The sequence below is a fragment of the Tuber melanosporum genome (genome assembly GCF_000151645.1).
Source record: "Tuber melanosporum whole genome shotgun sequence assembly, scaffold_32, strain Mel28".
NCBI classification, from domain to species: domain Eukaryota; kingdom Fungi; phylum Ascomycota; class Pezizomycetes; order Pezizales; family Tuberaceae; genus Tuber; species Tuber melanosporum.
Genome location: NW_003298997.1, coordinates 860862 through 869412, shown reverse-complemented (window position 1 = coordinate 869412; position 8551 = coordinate 860862).

Here is an 8551-nt window from a genome sequence, read left to right as displayed (position 1 = left end):
TTTGGCGCCACTGAAAGAGTCTTCGGCATATCTAATTTTTGTCTGGATTCTGGTGGGACACAGCAGATAACCTCAGGTTCTGGGTTCAAGGATCAAAAAATATTACTCGGCTCGATAGAGACACTTGAATCTGCCTCAGCAAGGAATGGAAGAGCAGAATCCGAGTTGTGGACTTCACCCCCACCCTCTGAATATCCGGACCTACACCGATGTGCAATGAACAGGCATCCACCTTCCGTCACTGTACTTGACACCCTTGGACTGAATAATACCACTTGATTACTAGCCGATGAGCCCACAGCCACAATTCCCCAGAACACTAACCCACATGTGGAAGGAAAAGCATCTGGTGAGGTTTCCGAGACTCAGGATGGGTGTCCTGTGGTGTCCGGGGGGGAGGGCAGTGGGTTCGAATCATGGCAAGAAATGGGTGAGGGACCGAGTTCAATACAGCAACACCACTCCTGGTAAAAAAAAGTAAAAATGTTCAAATTTCACGGTTATAGAGGAAGGGAAAAATCGCAGGCTAGTACTAGTGGAATAGATATTCCTCAGTCGCTGGAGAAATGTTATCAATGTTGGCTAGTTCAATTCTTGATGGATGAGGAGAATCAGGGTTCCGAATGGTCTGCAGAAGACTGGACTGAACCAGCTAGTCCAGTCGGAAGTCAAGTCTAGTCTAATGGTGGAAATTAGACCAACTGGATGGTCAGGATTATTGGACCTGACTAGGCTAGGACTAGTCTGACCGGGTCTGCCAAGCAATAGGATATGCATGGCCCATTGACCGAATTAGCATCCTATTTTGCTTTTTACGATTTCTATCTAGTGTTCCCAAGCGTCCAGTCCGTCCGTCTTTTCACTAGGACGGGACGGACGCCCTATTTTCTGCCCTTGCCCTGGACGGACGCCGGACTGTAGTCCGTCCTAACCTGTGCCCGGGACGGACCGTCGGGTGTTGAAACATGCTTCTGATACTACTATGGTATCACGCTACGATAGACTTTTTTCTTTACATCAAACTCTATCACTGGTCTACCCCTAATAATACCCCCTTGCTTTTTTCTCCTTTTTCTTTCCTGTCATTGTTATTGTTCACTCGACCTTTTGTGTCTCGCTCTCAGCAGTAGATAGTCAGGGTCTTTTGCTCTTCCTGTTGAGATAGTCAAGCATTCAAGTCTCTCAAGCAATCATTCACTTCGCCATATCATTGTTCCATTCAATACTCTCACAACACCGGGCCCTACAGGCTTTTCGAGTGATAAGGTGTGATTGGGCTGTGAAATGAAATGAAACGCCAAGCATAAAAGACTGATCGCCAACAACGGTGACGAACTTTTTCTCATTCTACTGCTTACGACTTGGGAGATAGACCGAGTCAACCCTAACTCCCATGCGAGGAATGTGATAATGCTTCAGACATATTACTTGTAGTTAAATAACACGGTTTGGATAGTGCAAAGTTTAAGAAAATAGGGAAAATGAGACACAGTTTCTTGCCGAGGTGACGTATCGGATGTGAGATATACTCCTATCCCTCTGGTATGAAAACGAGCCACGGACTTATTTTGTCAATGAACCATGTATATCCCACTACGATGTAATTCAGGGGGTGACTATCTATTATAGGCTAGTGTAAAAAATACCTATAGGGCCCGGCCGTCACCTACAGGACTGCAGTCCTGATGGAAGACGGACGCCATGCCCGGCCGTCCTTACCCACCCTGCCCGGGACGGACGGGACTATAGGACGCCAGGGCCATGCCGTCCGCCCGGGACGGTTGGGAACACTGTTTCTATCACATTTTATTACACTCGAATTAAGATTTTCTTGATTAAACAACTTATTGTTTCTGTGGGTTATACTGTAGAATCTCATGAGAGTTGGAATGGAAATAGTGCCTCACTTAAATTAGGAGCAACAAAAATAGATTCAGGAGTATCAATTTTTGTTGAAAATGGCAGTTAAGTATCTGTAGCTGAAAACTACAGTGGTGTGCGTACCTCTCATATGAGGACGCGTAAGAAGTAAAAAGTTTTCACCTCGCTATTTCCCTTCCTTCTTTTCTTTTATTTCTTTCTCAAGCAGTCAACCAACTCCACTCCACACCTCTTGTGTGAAACTCTCCTCGCTCCTCTTTTTCTATTGTTCACATATGCAATACAAAGTTCCCTTATCAACATCAGAGCCAACTCTATCCATTGCGTAAAACCCACCTTTCAGCCATTATCGCTGCAACTACTACCGGTTTTATCCTGTCAGTCTTCCTCAATTTCCAACATTTTTTTTTTTGGAGAACTAAGTAAGTGATATTACATGATTATGCAATATTTTTAAATGACTGGTCTGGGGCCAGTCCAGACCAGACTGGATCACCCGAGTTAGTCAAGTCCAGTCACAGCATCGGTCTGGACTTGCTAGTCTGGTCCTGCCTCCAAGACTTGACTGGTCGGACTATTCGGAACCCTGAGGAGAATGTATATGAAACTCCCTTCGTACTTTCATCGCACGTTGTCTATTTTCCTTGTTATTTTAGAATATTATCATTCGTCTTGCGTGATTGGTAAACTCAAATTGTGAAATTTTTACTACCGTTGTTTGGACAATGCCTAGTCTATGTAGCTTTCATTGGTCGAACATAGGGGTAGATGTGCTTTCCTAGAGCAACTAGCTACCATAGAGATAATAGCAGAGGATGGAGTCTACTCGCGATTTTCGCCATCCCTAGTCACGGGTATTGTGCCATATTGCTCCTCAGATGTGCACCTTACTAAGAATATCAATACTGTTCTATTGCTATCCCAAGAGGGTCATCAGGCTGTGCTCTGCCGGTGTTGGACCAGCAGAGTAATTTATTTTGGCAATTTTTTACACACCAGTTCTTGGAAAACAAAAAAATAAAAAGTGAGGTAAGCGGGGAAAAAGGAATGATAAATTTCAGCGCACGAAGGGGAAAATGGAGAAATTCCATGAGCATTTGCCACGGGAATTGTGGTGGAGCTACATGTAATGAAAAAATTGAACAACGAAACTATTTGAGTGACACATGGGGGAGAAAAGAGGAAAAGAGAAATGAAGAGATAAGCCGTGTGAACACAAGCGAAATAATAGGTGAAGAAAGGCTAAAGAAAACCTTTGAGAGAGCTAGTAGTGAATTCCCAAGGACGCATATATAAATCGGGTGTGTCAGCACGGGGTAGTATCGGAAACTACCGAGGTCGTGACGAGCCCCGAGCTAGACAGGATGACCCTAGAAGTAAATTCACAATCCCTCATGTCCGTAGTGGGCAGCGAGGTTAAGTTGCGCTTCACTCTAAGCATTTGGAATATTTAGATCAATATCTTCCTGTTCCAATAGAAGCTTGACCACTCCATCACTTCCGGACAAGGCAGCGAAGGTGAGCGGTGTGTGGCCATCTTTGTCTAGGAGGTTGGGGTCGACATCGGCCCGTTTCAAGAGTAATTTTATAACTCCCTCCTGTCTGTGGTGGGCGGCTAGAGCAAGAGGTGTTTGCCCATCAATGGTAGTAAAGTTGGGATCGAGATCATTCCGTTTCAGTAGTAACTCCACAAGTGCCTCATCACCGTAGCACGCAGCGAGCGATAGTGGAGTTTGACCTTCGTTGCATACTGGGTTGGGGTTGACGTCTTGTCGCTCGAGCAAGAGCTGTACCACTTCCTCCCACCCATGCTCAGTAGCCGCCAATAGCGGGCTTTGGCCATTTTTATCTGGAATATTGGGGTCGACGTCTTTACTTTCCAAGAGTAATTTGACAACATCATCCCGTCCTCCACTGCAGGCATGCCAGAGCAGTGTTCGGCCATCTGTGGTTTGTTTGTCAGGGTTGATATCTTTCCTTTGGAGGAGCAACCTCGCGATTTCCGGGCGCCCTTGCCAGCAGGCATACCAGAGTGGTCGCCCGCCAGCTGTTGTTTCTGTGTCAGACCTAACATCTTCCCTTTGCAGGAGTAACCTCACGATTTCCGTATGTCCTCCGACTATGGCACACCAGAGTGGCGTCCAGCCACGATTACCTCTCGTATCAGGGTCCAACTCTTTCCATTGTAGGAGTAACCTCACGATTCCCGTGTGTCCCATGCCACAGGCATACGCAAGTGGTGTTTCGCCCATCCAGTCTTGGCTGTTAGGGTCGACATCTTTTCGCTCCAATAGGAGCTGCACAACCTCCTCGTGTCCTCCCTGTGCTGCCCAATGTAGTGGAGTTTGACTGTTCCAGTCGGCTAGGTCGGCCTTGACATTTCTTCTTTCCGGGGCCCGCTCCATCTGCAGTATTTCTTTGCTCTATCAGTCCTTTATCAGTCTGCAGCGTATACAGCCTCCGTCACCCCAAATACCTTGGACTGCTTGAGGTATTATATAGGTTCGGTATCTTGGTATGTCAGTAAGGTGTGATTGGCTGATCGGAGTTGTTCTGGTATCAGGCGTTTGAGGTGTCAGCTAGATAGGCTTCTGGGTGGTTGTGTTGGTGAGTGGTTTTGGTGAGTGGTTGCTTATTGGTGTGATATTTGGATACCTCGTCTTAGAAAGTTAGAATAGCGGCGTAAGATTGATCGATAGGCCTGACTACCTAACGGACGGGGAAATGGACGTGTTATATATCTCACCTTGCTGATGTTAAATAGTGCTCAGAACATTCACCTCATTCTTGACCTCAAAACAGAATGGATTTTTAAAGTTGAAAATGTTGAAAAAAATTTGCTTGTGTTGCTGTTTCATCTAAGCTTCAAGAATCCAGAAATAATTAGCTTACAATTAATTTACTTTACGTTACGATACAGTATTGTATATTCAAGTTGATACGGAGTTTAGGAGGTCCATGGCTGCTACGGATCTCTATTCAACCAAACCCCATCAAGACCTGGATAGTGTTGTTCACAAGCCGGCTCGAGCCGCCAAGACATTTGCTAGGGAGTAGTAGGCAGAGTGAATAGTATGTGGAAGGGGTACGTGGTGGTAGGAAGCATGGAGTTGTGGCGGTTGGAGGTTGCGATGGTTTAACAGATATGCAGCACCGGTGCCAAGTGATGCGAGCCCCCCCAGATGAAGACTCGAGCTCGCTCGGCTAGTGAACAACACTAGACCTGGAGATAATTTATAAAGAATAAAGGGGTTCAAATATTCGACCAAAATTCCTAGAGTATTATTTTTTTGGAAATAATTATCTACGCTCTCTCCTTGGTGATAAAGCGGGATGTATGTGATATCAGTTAGTTCCGTTTCCACCTCATCATTTTTTCTTGTCGTCTCCCTGCTTTGTGTTGTTACTGGGCAGTGCCAGATGCAGGAGATACAGAGGCGTACCCAGATCGCACAAGGACGGTGAAGTATATCGTAGAAGATCCTGGAGGTTATAGCGTTATTGGTAGAAAGGTTTGGAGAGCAGGAGTCTTAGTGTTGCTTTTGTTTATTATGGAGGATTGTGGAGAACGTTCTTCCCTTTGCATTTGTTCGAAGGTTAGGGGACTGTAGCGAACAGGAGATGGTTTTGGAGTTTCGTATGTTTTACTAGAATTATTACCTGCTGCGAACAGCAAATTACATGAATCTTAGCACAACATCGTCTATCTCTCTCATCCGATCATCTCTCATCCACAGGCATTGCCAGCAGCGCACGCTTAATTCTACTGACACATGATTACATTAAAATATGATGCCCTAAGCATCTGAAGATGATTGGCTAACACAGTAAAAAAACTAAAAGCAACTCCCCGTGTTCACTCCTTAATGGAGAATCATCTTTTTTGCCTTCGGAAAACCATGCTTGAGGGCAGTGCGTAGGATCATTTCTTAAGGTGATCGCAAGCCAATTATATCCTTGTATGTACGTTAAAAAGTGAGGTAATCGATGTTTTTGTTCCATGATACATTTTCAAATTTAAAAAGCGCTCCTAGTGGTAATCAAAGTTAAAACCACGGTCAAAATATATCATACCTTGTTTTACTGTCACATGTATCATAGGATTTGTGCATACAAAAACAGTTACCTCATTCTTGTTGTTAATCACGGGCGCTACTCTAAAGACAAGTCCTATACGGGTATCGTGTAGAACATGCGAGAAGATTAGCGGAGTGTTCACCGGAGTCAGGTACTCTGTGAAGAATGCGAAGTGGAGGGTAAGAAGGTATACCAGAGCGGGGAAGCATTGAGGGAGAGAGGGGTAAAGCGATGGCATAAGAAAGTGTGGAGCTGGTGTGATTATGTTCAAGAAGACCTCCAGAAGAGTTGGCATTGATTCATGTATTTAAAAGGGCCCCCTGCGGCCCCATTTGAACATGTTGTAGGTCACCGAAAGGATCAAGTCTGTCTTTAGTATACGATACTCATTTCGTTTCTTTTTATACAACTTGTTCAAATTCTGCACCCATTCCCATCATAATCTTTGTGAATTCTTACATTTCCTTACTATCTGATACCTCTTGCCCAAGTACTAGAGGCATTCAAAGTTAAAACCAGGAATTCCAAGAAAAATAAAGCCCAGTATCTTGCATTAGTGTATGATACCTTACACAATCACCCTACAGCGCCAATGAATTTCAAGTAACATATTTGATAGCCTCGCAACAATATATAAGCAATTAATAACCATACAATATAACGAAGAAAAAGGCTTTTCTTTGCAGAAGCTTAAGGCAGTAAAATGTAGAAACAACCATAAACTGATTACAGGTATCTACTACTACAATGGCAAGCAATTATGTTGTAATCTCTGAGGGTACATTCTATATTGGAGACCATAGAGGTGGAAGCTTTAAGTTGGTAATTGGGATTATCCGAGAACTAAAGAAAGAAATGGAGGGCCAGGAGTTACAAAAATAAACCAAAAACAGATACTGAAATTGTGTCTACAAATCATCTATCTTGTAACAAGGATAGTAGGGGAGTATTTTCTGATACGTGAAGGGAGTAGTATATTTGTTGTTTCTTGGTTGATGATGTGCCAATGGGCCTCTTACTTTGCTCTACACTTCTTACAAATTGTGTGGGTATTTTGCCTGGTGTCCAAGTACGAAAAAATAATATTGGATGGTGAGGTAACATCATGGTGAATTGGGTGTTTTAGCAGTGACAACCATGAATGAGAGAGCAAAGTAAGTCACATTTTTGTCGAGTTTTTCAATTTTGAATACCATTACTAGATTTAGAACTCACATGGTGTGTAATTGCAACAGAATTCTTTTTAATAGAATACCAGTGAACCCAAGCGTCCGGTCCGTCCGTCCTAGGGTGCAGACAGGACGAACAGCAGTGCATGGGTAGATAACCGGTGTGGAGAATTGCTTGATTTGGAGGTTCCTTTCATGTACAGCAAAAATTGGTTTAACTGGAAATGAGTCTAAGACGAAAAACGAATAAGTAAGTGAGGATCAACAGTCAGCCCAAGCCACAATCCCAGATTACTCAACTTTGCTTGAACCTCAAGTGATTCACAGGTTGATTCAGGAACAGAAATCCTAGGAAAAAAAAAAGAAATACCAGAAGAAAGTCATACTGGTAGCATTGAGTCAACAAGAATGACTACTGAATAGAGATTCAGAAGATCCAGTCAATAAACTATTAAATTCTGCCAATATAAACAATGGGAGAATTTAAATGTTAATTGACTGAATCTTAGTCCCAGAAATCAAGCGGGACACAATATCAGAGCTGGCACGATGCAGATTCAGCTTCTTATCAATCCAGCACCATGCATGCCAAATGAAGATATACCTACCACAGTAGCAGAGCAAAATGAAAAACCAAGTCAACATTCAGTCAACGGGAGATATTCCAAGGCTTCCTGCTATAGCCAGAATACCACTCACCCAACTCGTCCAAGAACCTGTGGTAGAAGTTGCTAGTACAGGTCCGAGTACTCTTCTCCACACCACTATAGATTCGAGGCCAGGAAAGAGAGCAAAGTCGATTGTGGAGCGGGGTGGAGGGCATTTCATGGGTGTTAAGAAGTGCATACAGCGCTCCTATAGACGAGAGTTTAAAATTGAGGTACTTCGGTGGTGGTACCACCACTGGATACTACAGGGGGCAGAAGAAGCAGAACTGGGAGTGCTACGAGCACCATTGATGAAGGAAGTATCGGAGCGCTATCTCGTACCAATCACAACCCTGCATAACTGGAGAGTCAGTCAAGACCAGATTGTAGGAGGAAAGAAGGGAGAAAGAAGAAACAGAGCAGGTGCCAACTTCTGTTATTGGCCAGAGTTAGAAGCCAATTTATACGACAAATATTGTGAGCGGTGCGAAGAACCGAAGGCTGTTCGGAGAGGTTGGCTTCGATGGAAAGCTTATCAAGCATTTGCGATTTGTTATCCAAACCGGAATATTTCCGAATTTTCTTTCTCCAATGTGTGGCTGGCTGGGTTCCTCTCTTGGCACCGGATAACTCTGCGATTTACAACAAACAAGTCTCAAAAAATACCCGAGGAGTACTTACAGAGTATTCTCTCTTGGTTGCACTTCAATAGACGCAACTCGCAGGTTAGAGAGGAAACTTGTGATGAGCAGAGGGTTGTAGGTCGATACTTACTGG